The 18529-nt window shown below is 47.2% G+C and overlaps 1 long non-coding RNA gene across 2 annotated transcripts; it reads left to right on the top strand.

Moving 5' to 3' along the window:
- Positions 1-5391: 5391 nt before the first annotated feature.
- Positions 5392-14266, top strand: LOC132020697 (uncharacterized). 2 transcript variants are annotated; one of them, XR_009405062.1, is made up of 3 exons: positions 5392-5500; positions 6156-6315; positions 14116-14266. It is a non-coding gene; the product is annotated as an uncharacterized LOC132020697 (long non-coding RNA). The 2 variants fall into 2 exon arrangements; XR_009405063.1 differs by lacking the exon at positions 14116-14266 and adding an exon at positions 6718-6787.
- Positions 14267-18529: the final 4263 nt, after the last annotated feature.

Raw genomic sequence — 18529 nt, 5'->3', positions numbered from 1 at the left:
TGGAACAGAATAGAGAACACAGAAGTGGACCCTCAACTCTAGGGTGGTCAACTAATCTTCGACAAAACAGGGAAGTATATCCAATGGGAAAAGTCTCTTCAACAAATGACGTTGGGAAAATTGGACAGCCACATGCAGAAGAATGAAACGACCATCTCCTTACACCACACTAGGCCACACTTGCTTGACATGTCTCCAAAGGCAAGAGAAACAAAGGCAAAAATGAACTATTGGGACTTCATCAAGACAAAAAGCTTTTGGGCACCTGAGTGGCTCAGTTGGCTGAGTGACTGCCTTTGGCTCAGGTCGTGGATCTGGAGTCCTGGGATGGAGTCCAGCTTTGGGCCCCCAGCTCAGCAGGGAGTCTGCTTCTTCGTCTGACTCTCTCCCCTCTCATGCTCTCTCTCACTCCTGCTCTCTCTCAAATAAATAAATAAATAAAATCATTTTTTTAAAAAGGTAAAACTCTTCTACAGAGCAAATGAAACAGTTGACAAAACCAAAAGACAACCAATAGAATGGGAGAAGACATTTGCAAATGTCTTACCAGATAAAAGGCTAGTATCCAAAATTTATAGAGAACTTATCAAACTCAACACCCAAAGAACAAGTAATCCAATCAAAAAAATGGGCAGAAGACATGAACAGACATTTTTCCAAAGAAGACACCCAAATGGCCAATAGACACATGAAAAAATGCTCCACATCACTCAGCATCAAGGAAATACAAATCAAAACCACAATGAGATATCACCTCACACCAGTCAGAATGGCTAAAAATAACAAGTCAGGAAACAATAAATATTGGCAAGGATGGGGAGAAAGGGGAACCTTCTTACACTGTTGGTGGGAATGCAAGGTGGTACGGCCATTCTGGAAAATAGCATGGAGGTTCCTCAAAAAGTTGAAATTAGAGCTCCCTATGACCCTGCAACTGCACTGTTAGGGATTTATCCCAAAGATACAAATGTAGTGATTCAAAGGGGCACCTGCACCCCAATGTTTATAGCAGCAATGTCCGTAATAGGCAAACTATGGAAAAGGCCCAGATGTCCATTGATGGATGAACAGATAAAGAAGATGTGATATATATATATATCACATCTTCATATATATCTATATCTTCTCATATATATATCTTCATATATATGTATGTATATATATGTATATATATACATACACTGTGTATATATATGTACACATGTACATATATATATATGTATATATATATACATACACTACTCAGCCATCAAAAAATGTAATCTTGCCATTTGCAGCAAAATGGATGGAATTAGAGGGTATTATGTTAAGTGAAGTAAGTCAATCAAAAAGTGGTTTTGATTTGTATTTCCTTGATGCTGAGTGATGTGGAGCATTTTTTCATGTGTCTGTTGGCCATTTGGGTGTCTTCTTCGGAAAAATGATCTCACTCATATGTGGAATTTAAGAAACAAAACAGAAGATCATAAGAGAAGAGAGGAAAATATAAAACAAGATGAAATCAGAGAAGGAGACAAACCATAAGAGACTCTTAATCATAGGAAACAAACTGAAGGTTGCTGGAGAGAAGAGAGATGGGAGATGGGGTAACTGTGTGACGGACATTAAGGAGGTAAGTGATGTAATGAGCACTGGGTGTTTTATAAGACTGATGAATCACTGACCTCTGCCTCTGAAACTGATAATACATTATATATTAATTAATTGAATTTAATTTTTTAAAAATATTTTATTTATTTATTTGACAGACAAAGATCTCAAGTAGGCAGAGAGGCCGGCAGAAAGAGAGAGGGGGAAGCAGGCTCCTTGCTGAGCAAAGAGCCTGATGCAGGGCTCGGAGGATCCTGAGATCATGACCTGAGCCAAAGGCAGAGGCTTAACCCACTGAGCCACCCAGGCACCCCTAAATTTTTTTAAAAAGTAAAAAAAAAAAGAAAGAAAGAAAGGAAGGAATAAATAAATAAATAAATAAATAAATAAATTCAGGCTTTACCTCCATTGACTGGTACCTTTGTCCTCCAAACCCCACCTCAAAGGCCAGGCAGTCCTAATTGGCATGGGCCCTGGTCAAGGCAAGGATAGTTGCATCTCCAGCTCCTGGAGAAACTCAAAGACAGCTTCCTGCCCTCTGAATCCTTCCCAGGGGTTGGGGCACAGGGATCTCATTTAGCCTCGAAGAGCTCCACTGCCCACAGGACAGGTAAACTTGGCACATCCTCTTTCCAAGCCCTTCATCTTTGGGTCCTGTTACGTTTTGTGCCCACTGCCTGGGACACATGTCACCAGCACTTTCTCATGGCTAACTCTTCCTCAAACTCCAGGCCAGGGGCTCGCCAGTCTTTCTGATGGAGGCCTGCAGGAACACACTTGACACGCTAACCCACAGACAAGATCTCAGCAGGTAGATGGATGATATAGACATAGGTATGGCTATAGATAACTAAAACTTACATTTCCCAAACAATAGTTCCTCACTCTGAGGCTTTAAACTCCTATTCTATTTCACTAAAAAAGCAATTTAGGTCACAACTACTAAATTGATTTCATGACCCACTAATGGATTGCTGCTCACAGTTTGAAAAATACTGCTTTTGATCCTGGCTCAAAAATCACTTTTTGGGGCACCTGGGTGGCTCAGTGGGTTAAAGCCTCTGCCTTTGGCTCAGGTCATGATCCCAGGGTCCTGGGATCAAACCCAGCATCGGGCCCTCTGCTCAGCAGGGAGCCTGCTTCCCTTCCTCTCTCTCTGCCTGCCTCTCTGCCTACTTGTGATCTCTTTCTGTCAAATAAATAAATAAAATCTTTTTTAAAAAATCACTTTCTCATTGGGGAAGGCTTCCTGTAGCCCCAGTAACACGCGCCCCTAGGACCACCCACCCCATGGTGTGCCTTGCCCTCTCTTATCGCTCAGAGGCTTATAATGATCTGCTCATGTCTGACTCCCCCTGTGGATTATGAACTCCCAGATGCAGGGAGACCCCATCTGGGTTTGCTCTCTGTCATAACCCTGGGACTTAGCACAAGGCCTGGCATATTATGAGTACTTGATAAGTGCTCATCAAGTGAATAAATGAGCAAAAACATCTCTTGTCCATCAAGCACTCCCCCCCATCCCTGTCCCACACCCTCTGTGTTGCAGCCACATGGAATTCTTTAGGAGAGAACTCAGAGCTTGGGTGGGAAAGGGGAGTGTGCATTTGTGCTCTGGTGGGGTAAGGAAGGGTCAGGAACAAGTCTGTTCTCATTTGAAAAGGATCGGGTGTGAGTAGGGGCTGGGGACGGGGAGACCTTTCAGCCACCCTGCCTCATGAAATCAGGAGTTCCCAGTCATTTGAGGGAGTCCCACAGAAGCTGAGCAAACACCGGGGAAGCTGGGGCAGCAAGAGCTGCTGCATGAGGGGGAGGGTTGGACAAACGGTCTAATAGGAACCGATACAGCTAGGTCTGCAGCATGGAGAAGCCCAGGCCCTGGCTAATGGAGCCTCCTTACAGGGGGCAGCTGGGAGCCATTGTGGGTGCTAGCAGCAGGGAGACCAGCTGGGGGCGGGCTGCTGCCAGAGGGCTTACTGCTCCTTCCTTGACTGAATCCCTCCTAGTCCTCGGCTTCATCCTCTATGACACCGGAGGCAGGGCAGGGAGGGAGGGAGGGGGGAGGCGGCCAGGCTTGAGGCCCCAAAGAGCTAAGGGCAGCTTTTTTTTTTTTTTTTTTTGAAGTTTTATTTATTTATTTGAGAGAGAAAGAGTGGGGCACAGAGGGATAGAGGGAGAGGGAGAAACAGACTCTCCGCTGAGCAGGGAACCCAATGTGGGGCTTGATCTCAGGACCTCGGGATCATGACCAGAGCTGAAGGCAGAAGCTTAAGCTATTGAGCCACCCAGGTGCCCCCAAGGGTGCCTGGATGGCCCCATGGTTCCCCATGGTCACCTCCACAGGGCTCGAGGGCAGAGTGGGAAAGTATTTGCCAGGTGACCAGGAGAGCTGGTGTCTCTGCCCTACAGGGAGATAGAGGGTCTGTGAATGCCAGGGCACGCTGGGGTCATTGCCAGGGAAGGAGTGGTAATGAGCTGGAAGGGTTATGGGCAGTGCCCCACCACCTTGCTCACAAAGGTCACCCAAACCTGTTTAATTCCCCACTCAAAACAGCCACAGCTAAGCCACCCTGGCTACCGGGTGCCTGCGTCCAATGAGGGCTCTGTGGGCTCCAGGGACTAGGTAACTCGCAGGGCCTGGGTCAGGCTCTGGGCCAGGTCCCTCTCCTCTCCACCATGCCCTCATGCCCACCTTCCTCCCACCCCGGTGCCTCACCCCTTCGTGTCCTTCCCAGGTTTCAGCCTCTGCCCGCCTCACACCTCCCCTTGAGACCCGCCCTGCAAGTCCATTGTGTGAAATCCTGGGCTCACACTCCTCTCAACCAGTCATTTCAACTATGTGGTGAAGCGGGTACCAACCCCATTTTAAGGATTAGGGTAAAGGACATGAAGATGGCTACCACCGCCTCGGCCCCCAGTCCAGAGCCCCCTGCCTCACCTCCCTGACGGCACAGACTTGGCTGTCCAGGCTGAGTGGCTAAGCTCTGAGGACAGGAACCGTGTCAAATCCACCCATATAGTCGCAATGCTTAACACGTGACGGGCATAGAGAGCAGACACTCAAATGAGGGTTTGTAGAATGAACTGTTTACCCAAGGTCAAAATAGCTAGGAAGTAGCTAAGTCATGATTCAAACTCAGATCTTCCTTAATCCAAACCCAGCCCCACACCCTTCACCCTCCTCCAGGAAGCCTTCCTTGAATTGATCCAAGTAGCCTCCTCCACCCCCACTCCCCAGAATCCTGGGTGCTCTGTGTGTTTCTATTCCCCTTCTCCATCACAGTCCCTGAAGGCAGAGGGCTGGGATGGCATCCCAGCCTGGTTCTGATCTCCCCCAGCTCTGGCCCCAGAACCTAAGAGGAGCTCGGTGAATGTGGAATGCCCAGACCTGGGTGGGGGACCCTGGACAGGAAGACCTCAGCGGAAACAACTGCGTTTCCTGCTGGTGGCCTCAGCCACCTCCTTGTGACCCCTGTTCATCCAGCCAGATTTCCTCCTGGTACTGGGCCTGCCAGCTTCTCATGAGAGCCAGCCCAGGCCCTGGTATTCTCCGGGGGTGGGTCCAGGTGCGGCACCTAATCCTCCGCTCATTTTGCTGCAATTCAATATCAGCCTCCAATTTTCACGCTCTGCTGCCATCCTACCTTCCTCCTTCTGGCCTCTGCTGGGGGAAGGGAGACCGAGGACTCCCTGCAATGCCTCTGAGAGCCCCCTGGAAGTCTCTTGGGCTGACCCCACCCCTAGGCATACTCAGCTGGAAGAGGAGCATTGACCTTGGGAGGGAGGGACTGCTGTTCCCACTAAAGGAGCAAGGCCTGGGCATCCAGAGGCCTGGGGGTGGATCCTGGTTCCACCTCCTAGGCTGTCTCGCTATGGAATCCAAAGCCGTACAGGTTCTCCCAGCGTCCAGGTAAACAAATGTCCGAGTGCCTGCCTGTGGTGAGTGTTCACTTCCCCGGGGGCTGAGGGCCCATGGCTCTGGGAAGTCCTCCCTTTATCTAACTACCCCCCTTCTGGCTGCAATGTTGGCCCATTCTCTCTGGTTCTAGCTGATGAATGTCCATTTTCTTGCGACTTTAGGGCACTTGAAACACTTCATTGTATTTATTTATTCATGCAACAAATAGTTATTGAGCACTAGGCATGTGCCAACCACTGTTTTAGGCTTGGATACTTCACAGAACAAAACTGGCAAAGATCCCCTGCCCGGCAGGGCCGACTCTGGGGGCTGGTTTCTCAGTGCCAAGGGGGGTTGATTAGATGACCTTTCCCAGCCCTTTATTTATTTATTTGAGCCAGAGAGAGACAGTGAGTGGGGAGAGGGGCAGAGGGAGAAGGATGATCAGACTCCCTACTGAACAGGGAGCCAGATGCAGGCCTCAATCCAAGGACTCTGAGGTCTGACTTGAGCCGAAGGCAGGCGCTTAACCAACTGAGCCACCCAGGAGCCCCTCTCTTCCACGTTAAGCAACGTGAATGACAGGACATGAAAAGAAACTGAAAATATTGGAAAATCACAGTGTCTCCTCTCAGATGTCACCATCGCCCTTGTCTTACCGCCACAGCTTGAATTTAAGTCATGTCACACAAACGCAATGATCAGCGTGTCCTGTTCCTCCAAAAGTTCAACAGAGTTCCCATGTGGCCCAGCACGTGCTATGATGTGGATGAACATTTTAGATAATTGCCGAGGGAAAGAAGCCAGACACAAAAGGCCCCAAACAGGTGAGTCCCCTGGTGTGAAATGTCCAGAAGAGGCAAATCCATAGAGATGTACAGCCTGTGAGTGGTTGCCAGGGACTGGGGCGGGGGAAGAGGGATGGGGAGTGAGTGCTTGATGAGTATAGGGTTTCCTCGTGGGGTTAATGAAATATTCTGAAACTGGAGAGCGGTGGTGGTTGCACAACACTGTGAATTTACCCAGCACTACTGAGCTGCACCCTTTGAGATGGTTGAGATGGTGAATTTTGTGTTATGTTATTTTATAGTTAAAGCACAAAAGGGTGCGGTGTGCGGAACTTCTTGTCCCATGTATTGCTTCTACTTCTTCTTCCCCTCCCCACCCCAGGGCCTTTGCACATGCTGGCCCTGCTACCTGGGATACTCATCCCTCCTGTCTTCTTTCAGATCATCCTTCAGATCTCAGTGCTAATGTGACTTCCACAGAGAGGACATGCTTGACCATCATGGGCCACCCTGGTGGAGCACTTGCCTTGGTCATAATTATGACGTTTATATGATGAATGTCTCCCTGACTAAACTGTAAGCTTCTGGAGAGAAAGGGCAACCTATGTGTGGTTGACTTCCTGATGTGTCCCTCGGGCTTAGCTCAGTGCCTGGCACACCACTAATAATTAATAAATATTTATTGAGTGCATACATTAATAAATGTTCCTAAAGGAATTCTAGTCTTGCCATTCCCCCTAGCAGCCCCAGCTCAGATGGTTTCCCCATTACTGCTGCTATTGAGCCTTCATACCCATCACAACTCATCTAATTGCCACAGACAGTTAGGATGAGGCCAGCAGAAACCAGACATGGCAGTGAGGAGGAGCAGCCAAACTCCTGGGCAACTTAGGAGGTAAGACAGAGCTGGTCAATAAGGATGGAGTTCAGGTCAATCACTGGTATGAGGATGAGAGAAGTCATGTGTCAGGTGGGGCATCTGAGTGGGACTCTTGAACATGAGTCAATCAGTGTTGCCCAGGATGGGCTTTCCAAGAAATGGTTCTTGAACGAATGCATGAAAGAATGAGCCAGGGGCACCCAGGTGGCTCTGTCGTTACGTGTCTGCCTTTGGCTCAGGTCATGATCCCAGGGACCTGGGATTGAGCCCCGCATCTGCTTCTCCCTCTCGTACGCCCCCTGCTTGTGTTCCCTCTCTTGCTGTGTCCCTCTCTGTCAAATAAATAAATAAAAACCTTAAAAAAAAGAGAGAGAGAGGGAATAAACCAAGAACTTGCTGGTAAGTGCTGGGCACATAACAGCGTGAAGATGGTTTCTGGGCACATTACAGAGGAGACTCCAGGGACCTTGGTGAGTGGTGAGATGTAGGGTTGAGGGAGGGACAAGGCAGAGTGACTCGAGGTGTGTAGCTGAGCCCTGCTGCCCTTTACTAAGATGAGGAGCCCTGGAAGGGGAGCAGGTTGGGAGAGAAATGATGAGATGGGGTCAGATGTTGAGGTCGTTCTGGGATGGCTCAAAGAATGTTCTGGGGGAGTTGTGGAAGCCAAAAGCAGCGGATAGGAGCGAATGGGAGGGGAGACAGAAGGAGAGGCCAGAGTGGGTTTCAGGGCTCATGGGAGGAGCCGGGGAAGAATGTGCAGGTGGAGAGAGGGACGAGGGATGGGATAACAGATGGTGTTCTGTGCCCAGGGAGGAGGGAGGAGATGGGATCCAGCCTCCAGGCTGGGCATTTTAGGAAAGGCAAGCTCCAGGCTGTGGCTACGGGAGGGACTGACTGAGGTGGGGATGGGGAGGCCTTTGGGTTTGAGGAGGTTAATGGACCGAACAGAGGTGGACCTTCCCCACACAGGAGGAGAGATGGGCTTCCAGCAAGTGGAGAGGAGGTTTAAGGACAAAGCTAATGAAATAGGAAGGCTGGGGAGGGACAGAGGGGAAAGAAGCAGAGAGAGGAAAAAGCAAGGAAAAGGGGCGCCTGGGTGGCTCAGTGGGTTAAGCCGCTGCCTTCGGCTCAGGTCATGATCTCAGTGTTCTGGGATCGAGTCCCGCATCGGGCTCTCTGCTCAGCAGGGGCCTGCTTCCTTCCCTTCTCCTCTCTCTGCCTGCCTCTCTACCTACTGTGATCTCTCTCTGTCAAATAAATAAATAAAATCTTTAAAAAAAAAAAAAAAAGGCAAGGAAAACCTGGATGGCCACATGGACATAGCTCGGATGGTGAAGGCTGGATACAAAACTTCCAGAACAAGCCCCCGTGGGAGCCCCTGTTGCATGGGGGAAGCGGGCCTCTCAGGAGGGGTCAGCCACAGCTGGAGTTGTGTTTATGAGGAACCTAGCCCCTCTTCTCTGGCCCCATGGACACTCTTTTTATTCAGGCCCTCAACATCTTTTGCTCCGATGCCCCGAACAGCCAATGTATCTACCCCCTCACCCTACAGACTTCTCTTTCCAGACCCACCTATTCCCCAGAGCAACCTTGGCCCTGTAGTCTCCCTCAGAACCCTTCCCTGTCTGCACCCCCCCCCCCCCCCGGACACACCCGCCCCCCCCCCCCCCCCCCCCCCCCCCCCCCCCCCCCCCCCCCGGGACAACCCCCCCCCCCCCCCCCGCCCCAATCCTCTCACACCATGCAAGCTGAGCTTGGGACTACTTGTACTTCCCTGAACAGTTCCGTTCTCACCTCTAGGCTGTGCACGGTAGCCTCCTCCTGAAAGGCCTTCCCACCCTCCTGGCTGGCTCCTGGCATCATCCTTTTCTTCCCCCAAGAAGCCTTCCTTAATGTTCCAAGACTGCCCCGATTTTAGAGTGTTCTGGGCTTTCCCTATCACAGCACCGTCACCACACTGCACTATCTCTGCTCTGGGCTGCCTTCCCCACCATGGATGGTATGAGAGCTGGGTTTTGGGTCTCTGACATGACCCTAGAGTCCGGCCCAGCATAGAAACTCAGTAAAAAGGTCCTGGATGAGTGTACTAGTTGGTTGAATTGGGCTGGGCTAAGCTCTTGGTGTTCTAATTAATTCAAAGGAATACTGTCTTGTTCCTTTTCCAATAGGCTTCCTGGACAGTTATTCTGGGGGAGAAAGACAGAGTGTCAGGGATGGATTAGAATGACCTGGATGGCTTTTCACCATACCATTGTCAACCTTCCTGGAGGTTGTATTGTCTGAATTACGTCTGGGTGAGAATAGGGAGGGGTAGCGCCTACACCCTGAGAAAGCTCCCTGGGTGACCCTTCACACCTCCCAGCCTTTCCAGAAGCTCCTTGTTCAAGGCTGAGTTCTGGGCCATCTTCGAGGTGATAACAACCAACCCTGGGGTTCAAACCAAGGTGTGCTGAGTTCTGAAACCACTGTCCTTAGCCTCCACACCGTGTTGCCCTCCCCACAACCACCACTACCACTGTCCCCTAGAGAATTTCTGGTTACTTCATTCCTGTAGGGGCAACTACACCCCCATCCTGCCCAGAATCCCGCATGGAGACTGTCTGAGCCAAGTGACCCCCCCACAACACCTCCTTCCATCTAGCTCTGCCTGCACGTCCTCCTTCCACAGTCATGTCTTTGCCAAGAAGCTCTCTTAGACCAGATTCTACTCCTCCCAGCTTCCTCCCTGCTCCCAGCTCTGGATGGGTTCTGATCTCTCCTGGGTGTAGTGCTATACCCAACCAGCCAGCGCAAGGTCTGTCCTCATGGGATGATGGGGCTTCATCCCATCCGTGGGTCAGGGACAGAAATGGGGGCAGGACTGGAAAGTAGAGAGCTCTTAGGGATGCACAAAGAGGAGCAAGGCCCCAGAGCCTGAGCTCTGAGCAGCCACGACTGGAGGGAGGAAGCAGGTCACATTCCTGGAGAGGACACTAGAATCTCTCTCCAGACGGGTGGGAGTGTCTGGAGCTGAGAGGGCAATTAGCACAGTGCTCTGGGGATTCCCTTCCATTAGCACCTTCTTTTTTTTTTTTTTTTTTTTAAAGATTTTGTTTATTTATTTGACAGAGAGAGATCACAAGTAGACAGAGAGGCAGGCAGAGAGAGAGAGGGAAGCAGGCTTCCCGCTGAGCAGAGAGCCCGATGCGGGACTCGATCCCAGGACCCCGGGATCATGACCTGAGCCGAAGGCAGCGGCTTAACCCACTGAGCCACCCAGGCGCCCCTCCATTAGCACCTTCTAAACAGTCCCCTGGAACAGCATGAGCCCCGGGACCCTGAGGACTTGTCTAGCTGTGGACACAGAGTGGGGTTGGGGGATGAGGTGACCCTGGGAAGGAGGTCCTCCTCAGGGGAGCGGGTCCCCACTCCTCGACTCTGCAGTCCATTCCAGCGTGTTCTGGGCCACGTGCAGTCCCTTGGCTCCTGAGAGCCAGAAGGAAATCTCGTGATGGCCTGTCTCATCTGTGGTTCCTGGGCGCAGGGCTGCACAGACTCGGATGACAGTTTTCAACCTAGTCGCTGTAATTGGTCAGACGTGCCAGGCTTTGAACATTTCTCTGACGGGAAGCTGCCATCAAGTAACTCAGCCATAAAGAACCTCTGCTTTTCCCTGGAGTTCCTTCAAGCCGGGGTGGTACCTCTTTCTCGCTGCTACAGATCTGAGTCTGCTCCGTACATCTTCCATTAAGAAAAAGTGAGGAAACAAATGAATCATTAATCATTAATTTATCATTACTTACATCTGATGTAAGTAATTCCAACCCAATCCGCTGGGTTGGAAACATTTTTCAAAATATGATATCCATGGCACTAGTGGGGGCTAGGTATAGATAGGAGAAGGTGTCTGTGGTGGTGAAAAGGACAGGCTTATTATCCCCTCCAACCCTGCAGAGGAGGCAGCTGAGGTCCAGAGAGGGAAAGAGATTTCCCAAGGTGGGATAGCCGATAAATATCAAATTCAAATTCAAGTTCCCAACTCCTAGACCAGAGCACATTCTAGCAGGCCACCTGCCCTCTTCCTCCTCCCCGAGAGCGTAGATACTGCTCCCCCAAAATACATGATTGACTCCATTTTACATTTGTGAGTCTCTGTTCCTTATGAGACTCAGTCCTTCAAACACCCTCTTCAGAGTCTTTGACCAATCTATTCATTCAAGCATGGCGCCCCTAATCAATTGCATTGCATTGTGTATTTATTATTTTTTTTAAAGATTTATTTACTTGAGAGAGAGAGAGAGAGCACAAGCACAGAGAGGGGCAGGGAAAGAGGGAGAGAGAGAATCCCAAGCAGACTCCCGGCTGAGTTGGAAACTTGATGCCAGGACCCTGAGATCAAGACCCAAGCAGAGCCGAAACCAAGAGTCCAGGCTTAACCCACCAAGGGTGGCTTAACAGGCACCCCTATTGTATTGCATATTTAAATGTTGCTAGAATAGTAAGTCTTAAACAATCTCACAAGAAAGCAATGTCTCTATGGTGACAGAGGGTAACTAGGCTTATTGTGGTGATCATTTCACAGTGTATACAAATATCAAAGTGTTTTGCTATACACTTGAAACTAATATAATGTTATATGTCAATTATACCTCAATAAATGAAAAAGAGTATCAGGAAAGTCAGTACTATGGATGAACCTTGAGGGTATTATGCTCAGTAAAGTAAGTCCGAGAAAGACAGATACCATATGATTTCACTTACCTGTGGAATCTAAAAAAGAAAACAAACAAATGGACAAAACCACACAAAACTCACAGACACAGAGAACAGATTGGTTGTTGCCAGTGTGGGTTGGGGGGTCAGGTGAAATGGGTGAAGGGGGCCAAGCAGTACCAACTTTCAGTTAGAAAATAAATTAAGTCATGGGGTACATCATAGTAACTATAGTTAATAATATTGTGTTGTGTATTTGAAAGTTGCCAAGAGAGCTAATTTTAAAAGTTCCCACTACAAGACAAAAAAATTGTGAGTTGGCATGGTGACAGGTGATAATTAGACTTGTGATTATTTTGCAATACACATATATACACCAAACCATTAAGTTGTACACCTGGAACTAATAGAATGTTACAGGTCAATTATATCTCAATTGAAAAAAAAAGAGTAAGTGCCAAGAGAGCTCATACTATACAATTCCATCTACATAAGGTACAAAATCGGACAAAATGATCTATGCTGTCACCACAGGGGACAATGGTGATACTTGGAGTAGGTGGTGCTGGGGAGGGAACACTGTGGTGCTGGTCACGTTCTGTGTCTTGATCCGGGTTCTGGTTACACAGGTGTGTTCAGCTGGTGAAAATGCATCAGGGCTGTATACTAATGACGTGTGCATCCTAATGTATGTTTGTAATAGGTCAATTAAAAACTTCAAAAGACATGTGATCAAAAAATACTTGTCATTGATCAATGGAAGATAGCACTTTGGGACTGTTGCTAAGCAACAGTATAAATGTTGGATCAAGCCACACATGCCCATGCTCATCAGGGGTCCACAGTGTGATGAAGGCTCTCCCTGCCCCCACAGCTTAGCCGGACAGCCAAAGGCCTCCACAGGGGCAGGTGGAAAAGTCCTCATCTTGCAACACCCATACTTCATCAGGACCGGTAACCTCTGGCCCAGTTCCCAGGGCTTCCCTGGATAGTGCCAAAGTTTGCAGTGAGTAAGGACTCTGAGGATAATGTCCAGCTGGTAGCAGAGAGGTGTCGATGGGAGGAAGGCAGGGGATGGCAGATTGAAAGCCCTTTTGAGGAAAGGATAGCTGGAATCCAGAGCCTGGTGGGAATTGGAGCTGTGTGTGCTGACTCAGGTGGACATAATGACATCTTTCAGACAGTTTCTGACTTGCCCAGGTCTTGGGAGAAGGATGCGTTTGAGCACAAGAGTGTGTATGGGTGCCTGCGCGTGCCTGGGAACACGCCTGTGTTCTAGCCATTCCATCTGCCTAGAACACCTTGTCCACCCTGCCGGCAACTCTCCCGTTCCAGTCTCCACCTGACAGCATCCTAGGCAGGCGGCCAGAATCAGTTCAAAGGCCAGATGTGGTCTGACACCTCCCTGCCTTCCAGCCAGAATCACTCCCGCCCTCCTGCTCTGGGCCCCCTGTGAGTCAGCCGTTGGCCCCCTGACTCTGAAGAGGGGTGTGTGTGCCAGCTCCAGTCCTGGATCATGTGCTCCTGAGGGCAGGGACTCGAACCCCAGCCCTACAGAGGACCATTTAAGGGACAAATGCATGCATATTGCTCTGGGAGCCTGTATTAGGATTGATCAGGGCTAATCCCTCCAAACAAAGAAAATCATTAGCAGATTAATTAAGAGCCCTGTTTGGAGTACTAATTCAAAGGCTAATAATCTTTTAGCTTAAGCAAGTTCTGATGTTTTGATAAGACCTGTCATTGTTACAGTATTGATTGAAGCCAGGCCCTGGCTGTGGAATGCCTGAGTATGCAATTCACGCATAATTCCTCCAGTAATTTGGGCACATTTTTCTCTTATTGACAAGCATTATAATGACTGTAATAAACTATGGAAACCTCAGGTGAAACAACACATGACTACACTTCTCAATAGAGGTGTAACCGTGAATTTAATGAATGCATTTCCTAAGTCTTTTGTAAAGGGTGTTCGTCCAGGTTCTGATCAGAATAGGAACTATACGAATGACTCAACAGCGTCCATTTATTGTCCACTCATTCATTGATGCATACAGCCTATACTCAACCCCACCACAGTCCTAGGCTCCAAGCCAGGGGCCATAGGAAGTATTTTCAAGTAGATAAGACACCATCTTCACTCTCCATGAGCTTGACTTTTGGTGAAACTGGTGATCCCCAAAACCTCACAATGGTACAGTTGGGGTTGGAATGAGTTAAACATGTAAAATTTTTTTAACAGTATTTTTTTTTTCTTTCTATGAAAGTAATTCATGCTTCAGCAGGGCCGAAACAGTCTTGGAAAAGAACAGAGTCAGAGGAGTCACACTTCCTGATTTGAACTTACTGCAAAGCTGCGGTGGCATTCTGCGTCAAGACTATGTGGTTCCATCAATGGATTGGACTTGACAGTCCAGAAATAAGCCCATATATTTATGGGTAAGTGATTTTCAGTGAAGGTGTCAGGACAAATCAATGAGGAAATAATAATCTTTCAACAAATGATGCTGGGACAACTGGATGTCTAACATGCAAAAGAATGAATTTACACCCCTTGACTAAAATTAAGTCAAAATGATCAAAGACCTAATGTAAGAGACTATAAAACTGGCAGAAGAAAACATACGGGTTAGTCTCTTTGAACTTGGAGGAGATGCTTTCTTAGATACGACAGCTAAAGCACAATCAATCAATCAATCAATCAAATTGGATATCATCGAAATTAAAAACTTTTGGGGCACCTGGGTGGCTCAGTGGGTGAGGGTCCTGGAATGGATGGAGCCCTGCATTTGGCTCCCTGCTCAGAGGGGAGTCTGCTTCTCCCTCTGCCCTTCCCCCCAACTCATGCTCTCTCTCAAACAAATAAATAAAATCTTTTTAAAAAAATTTAAAACTTTTGTGCTTCAAGGAACATCATCAAGAAAGTGAGAAAATAAAACTGATAGAATGGGAGACAGTACTTGAAATCATCTATCTGGTAAGAGTCTAGTATCCCAAATCCATAAGGAACATTTACAACTCAAAAATAAAAAGACAAATAACCCAATTTAAAAATGAGCAAAAGATTTGAATAGGTATTCTTCTAAAAATATTTATATGTAGAGAGAGGGAAAAATAGGTATTTCTTTATTAAAATATAGAAAAGGGCCAATATGTACTGGAAAACATGCTCAAGGTCATTAGTCATTAGGAAAATGCAAATCAAAACCACAATGAGCTACACTTCACACTCACTAGGATGGCTTAATAAAAAACAACAACAGACAATAAGAAGTGTTAACAACATGTGAAGAAATGGGAACCTTCAGAAATTGTTGGTGAGAATATAAAATAGTGCAGCCACTATAGAAAACAGTGTGGTGGCTTACTAATTAATTAAATTGATTAAATATAGACTATAGGATCTTTTGCATTCCCAAAAGAGCAGAAAACCAGGACTTGAACAGATCGTTGTGTGCCAATATTCACAGCAGCATTATTCACAATAGTCAGACATGGAAACCGTCCAAGTATCCAACAATGGCTTCATGGATAAGCTCAGTGATATAGCCACATGATGGAATATTATTCAGCCTTAAAAAGGAAGGAAATCCTGACACCTGCTGCAACATGGTTGGATCTCAAAGATATTGTGCGGGTGAGAGAGGCCAGACACAAAAGGCCACCTATTTCATTGTTCCAATGATATGAAATATCCCAGGAAGCAAATCCACAGAGATAGGAAGTAGATTAGTGGTTGTTGGGGGACTAGGGAGAGGGAGAATGGGGAGTGACTGCTAACGGGTACAGGGTTTCTTTTTAGGATGATGAAAACGTTCTGGAATTAAGCATGGTGATGGGGGTACAATTGTGAATATACGAAAACCACTGAATTGTGCACTTTTTTTTTTTTAAAGATTTTATTTATTTATTTGTCAGAGAGAGAGCAAGCGAGAGCGAGCACAGGCAGAGTCAGAGGGAGAAGCAGGCTCCCTGTGGAGCAAGGAGCCCGATGTGGGACTCGATCCCATGACGCTGGGATGATGGCCTGAGCTGAAGGCAGCTGCTTAACCAACTGAGCCACCCAGGCGTCCCTGAATTGTGCACTTTAAAAGGGTGAATTTTATGTTATGTGAATTGTCTGTCAATAAAAAAAAGATAGTTTTGGTTCATAACCTTCCTGGGAATTTCCTGTGTGAAATCTGAAAAAAACAAAAACAAAACAAAACAAAAAACCCGCCCCTGGCCCAGAGGCAGGCCACACTAGGTTGGAAGGTAATGGTTTTAAAAAGCAAAGGGAACTTACAAACAAGGCTTGTTTTGGGCAACAGCAAGATGAATGGATCCCTGCACTTGACCATCAAATCTTAAAAGTTTTTAAAGAGGCCTTAACTGGATTCAGTCACATATATCATGTGGGTGTTTTCAACACCACATCACTTTCTCAAGGCTATGTCCTTGGGGCTGCTTCTGGAAGTGGAAAAGATAAGCAGAACCACATTCCAAAGACAGGGGAGGAGGGAGGAGCTTCTGATCACCCCGGTCCAGATCATGGGTCAACTGGTGATCCCAACTTCTTGATGACCTTCGCCAACATGCTTATCATAGTAAGTTTGGAAACAAATTATTTTTAAAAAGAAGAAAAAGCACCTCCCAGATTCTCACCTGAATGATATCAAGGCTAGGGGATACAACAGCAAAGGAGGCGGGAAAAGATGGGGGAGTGTAGCTGGTGTTGGGGACGACTGGCACAGACCTTTGGAGGGCCTAATGCCTGCTTAGACGACATGCAGGACAAGAAGGAGCCATGAAGAGCTCTGGAGAGACCAAGATGGCCCCAGTTAAGAGGTCATGCAAGAATCTGGGCCAGATGTAAGCTTCAAGGTGATGGATCCCACTGAATGCTGAAAATATGTTCTTACTGTAAACCAGTGAGTGTTCATTGTGTGTATGCACAGTAAACAAGGAATGGGGATGGCAGCATTATTTGATAGAGAGAAAATGGAAACCACACCAGTGTCCAACAATAGGATCTCTGCAGTTGGAGGAGAGAATGTTGCATGCGAAGATGTTCAAAATACATTAAGGGAAAAAAGCAAACACAATAAGACCCTGATTTTATTTTTAAAAAGTTATTTATAACCCCCATCTTTATATATGAGTGCAGATAGGTAAGATAAAATGTTACTGGTAGTTCTCTGCTTGGTGGAGTTAGCTTGACTTTCTTTGTCTTGTGTTTTCTGTTTAAAAATTATTTTTCTTTGATGAACATGTATTAATTAAAGGCATAAAGATAAACATTAACTTAGATAAAATGGTAGAGGAAAAAAATCCCATTTTGCCAATTTTCTGTTTACTCATGGGAGAATCCAGTGAACCCAGGGGTAAGGGGAGACAATATCAACACATCCCCTAACAACTCAAAAGCAATTTGGTTTTTACTTTCAGCAACCGGGCAGAGCCAGGAGTTCAGAGGACCAAGGAAAGAGTGGAGTTTCTCAGTATTTGGGAGCTGAAGAAGGTAGACAGGTCCACACTGCTAGCAGGCAGAAGATATAACACTTAAGCATAAGAGGAGTGCCTGGGTGGCTTAGTCAGTTAAGCATCTACCTTTGGCTCAGGTCATTATCTCAGGGTCCTGGGATCAAGACCCACATTGAGCTCCTGGCTCTGTGGGGAGTCTGCCTCTCCCTCTGCCTGCCACTCCCTCAGCTTATACTCTCTCTTTTTGGCAAGTAAATAAATAAAATCTAAACAAACAAACAAAAAAACCACTTTAGCATAAGAAATAACTTTTATCTATTCATATACTTCTTTGTTCATTCATTCCTCCACCTGTTTGGTGAGTAGCTGCTGGGCGTTAGACCCGGGAGCTCAGTTCTGGAGTTCACTTGGACTTGAGAAAAAGTGCTTGCCCTTGCCAAGCTAAGATTTGGTTTATAACAAATCTATCTGCCCGGTACTGAAATTGACTACCTAGTAAAGTAAATAGTTCTATGTGTCATGTGCCAAGTGCTTTAGAATACCCCATTTGCTCCTCTCAACAGCCATATGAGGTAATTGGTACTATTATTACTCCCTTTTATAGATGATGAAACTGAGATTTTGAGAAGTTAGCAGCTTCCCCAAGTTTCTAGGCTTGGAAGTGGTCGGCCTGGAATTGGCCTGACTCCGCCTAGGAATCGGCCTGACTCCAAGATGCACATAAGGGCAGCCTTGGTCGTCAGCCATGAGACATGTGCTCAACTTGACCGTGTTTAGTGAGTTCCTGCTCTAGGCCAGGTGCTGCCTGGGTGCTGGGGACAGAGTGGAGACCAAGGCAGGGCCTGCTGTCAAGCAATCCACAGAACTAGGTGGGAAGCAGAGACGGACACCATCCCCATTCTACAGAAGAGAAAACCGAAACTCTGAGAGGTTGAGAGGCATTTCCGTATTTTGACACATGGCAAAGCACATAAAAACCCTTTTCTTGCCTCTCTTCATGTTCCCCTTCCTGGTTTTTGCATGTTTTAGTGCAAAATTTACAAATGTTGCACACTGCAGTTGGGGAATGTTTTGTGAAACTATTATTTTTTTTTTAGATTTATTTATATATTTATTTAAAAAAATTTTTTAAAAGGATTATTTATTTATTTGACAGAGAGATAAATCACAAGTAGGCAGAGAGGCAGGCAGAGAGAGAAGGGGAAGCAGGCTCCCTGC

The sequence above is a fragment of the Mustela nigripes genome, chromosome 6 (genome assembly GCF_022355385.1).
Source record: "Mustela nigripes isolate SB6536 chromosome 6, MUSNIG.SB6536, whole genome shotgun sequence".
Lineage (NCBI taxonomy): Eukaryota > Metazoa > Chordata > Mammalia > Carnivora > Mustelidae > Mustela > Mustela nigripes.
The sequence above is the reverse complement of the archived record's forward strand: the minus strand, read 5'-3'. Positions and strand labels throughout refer to the sequence as shown.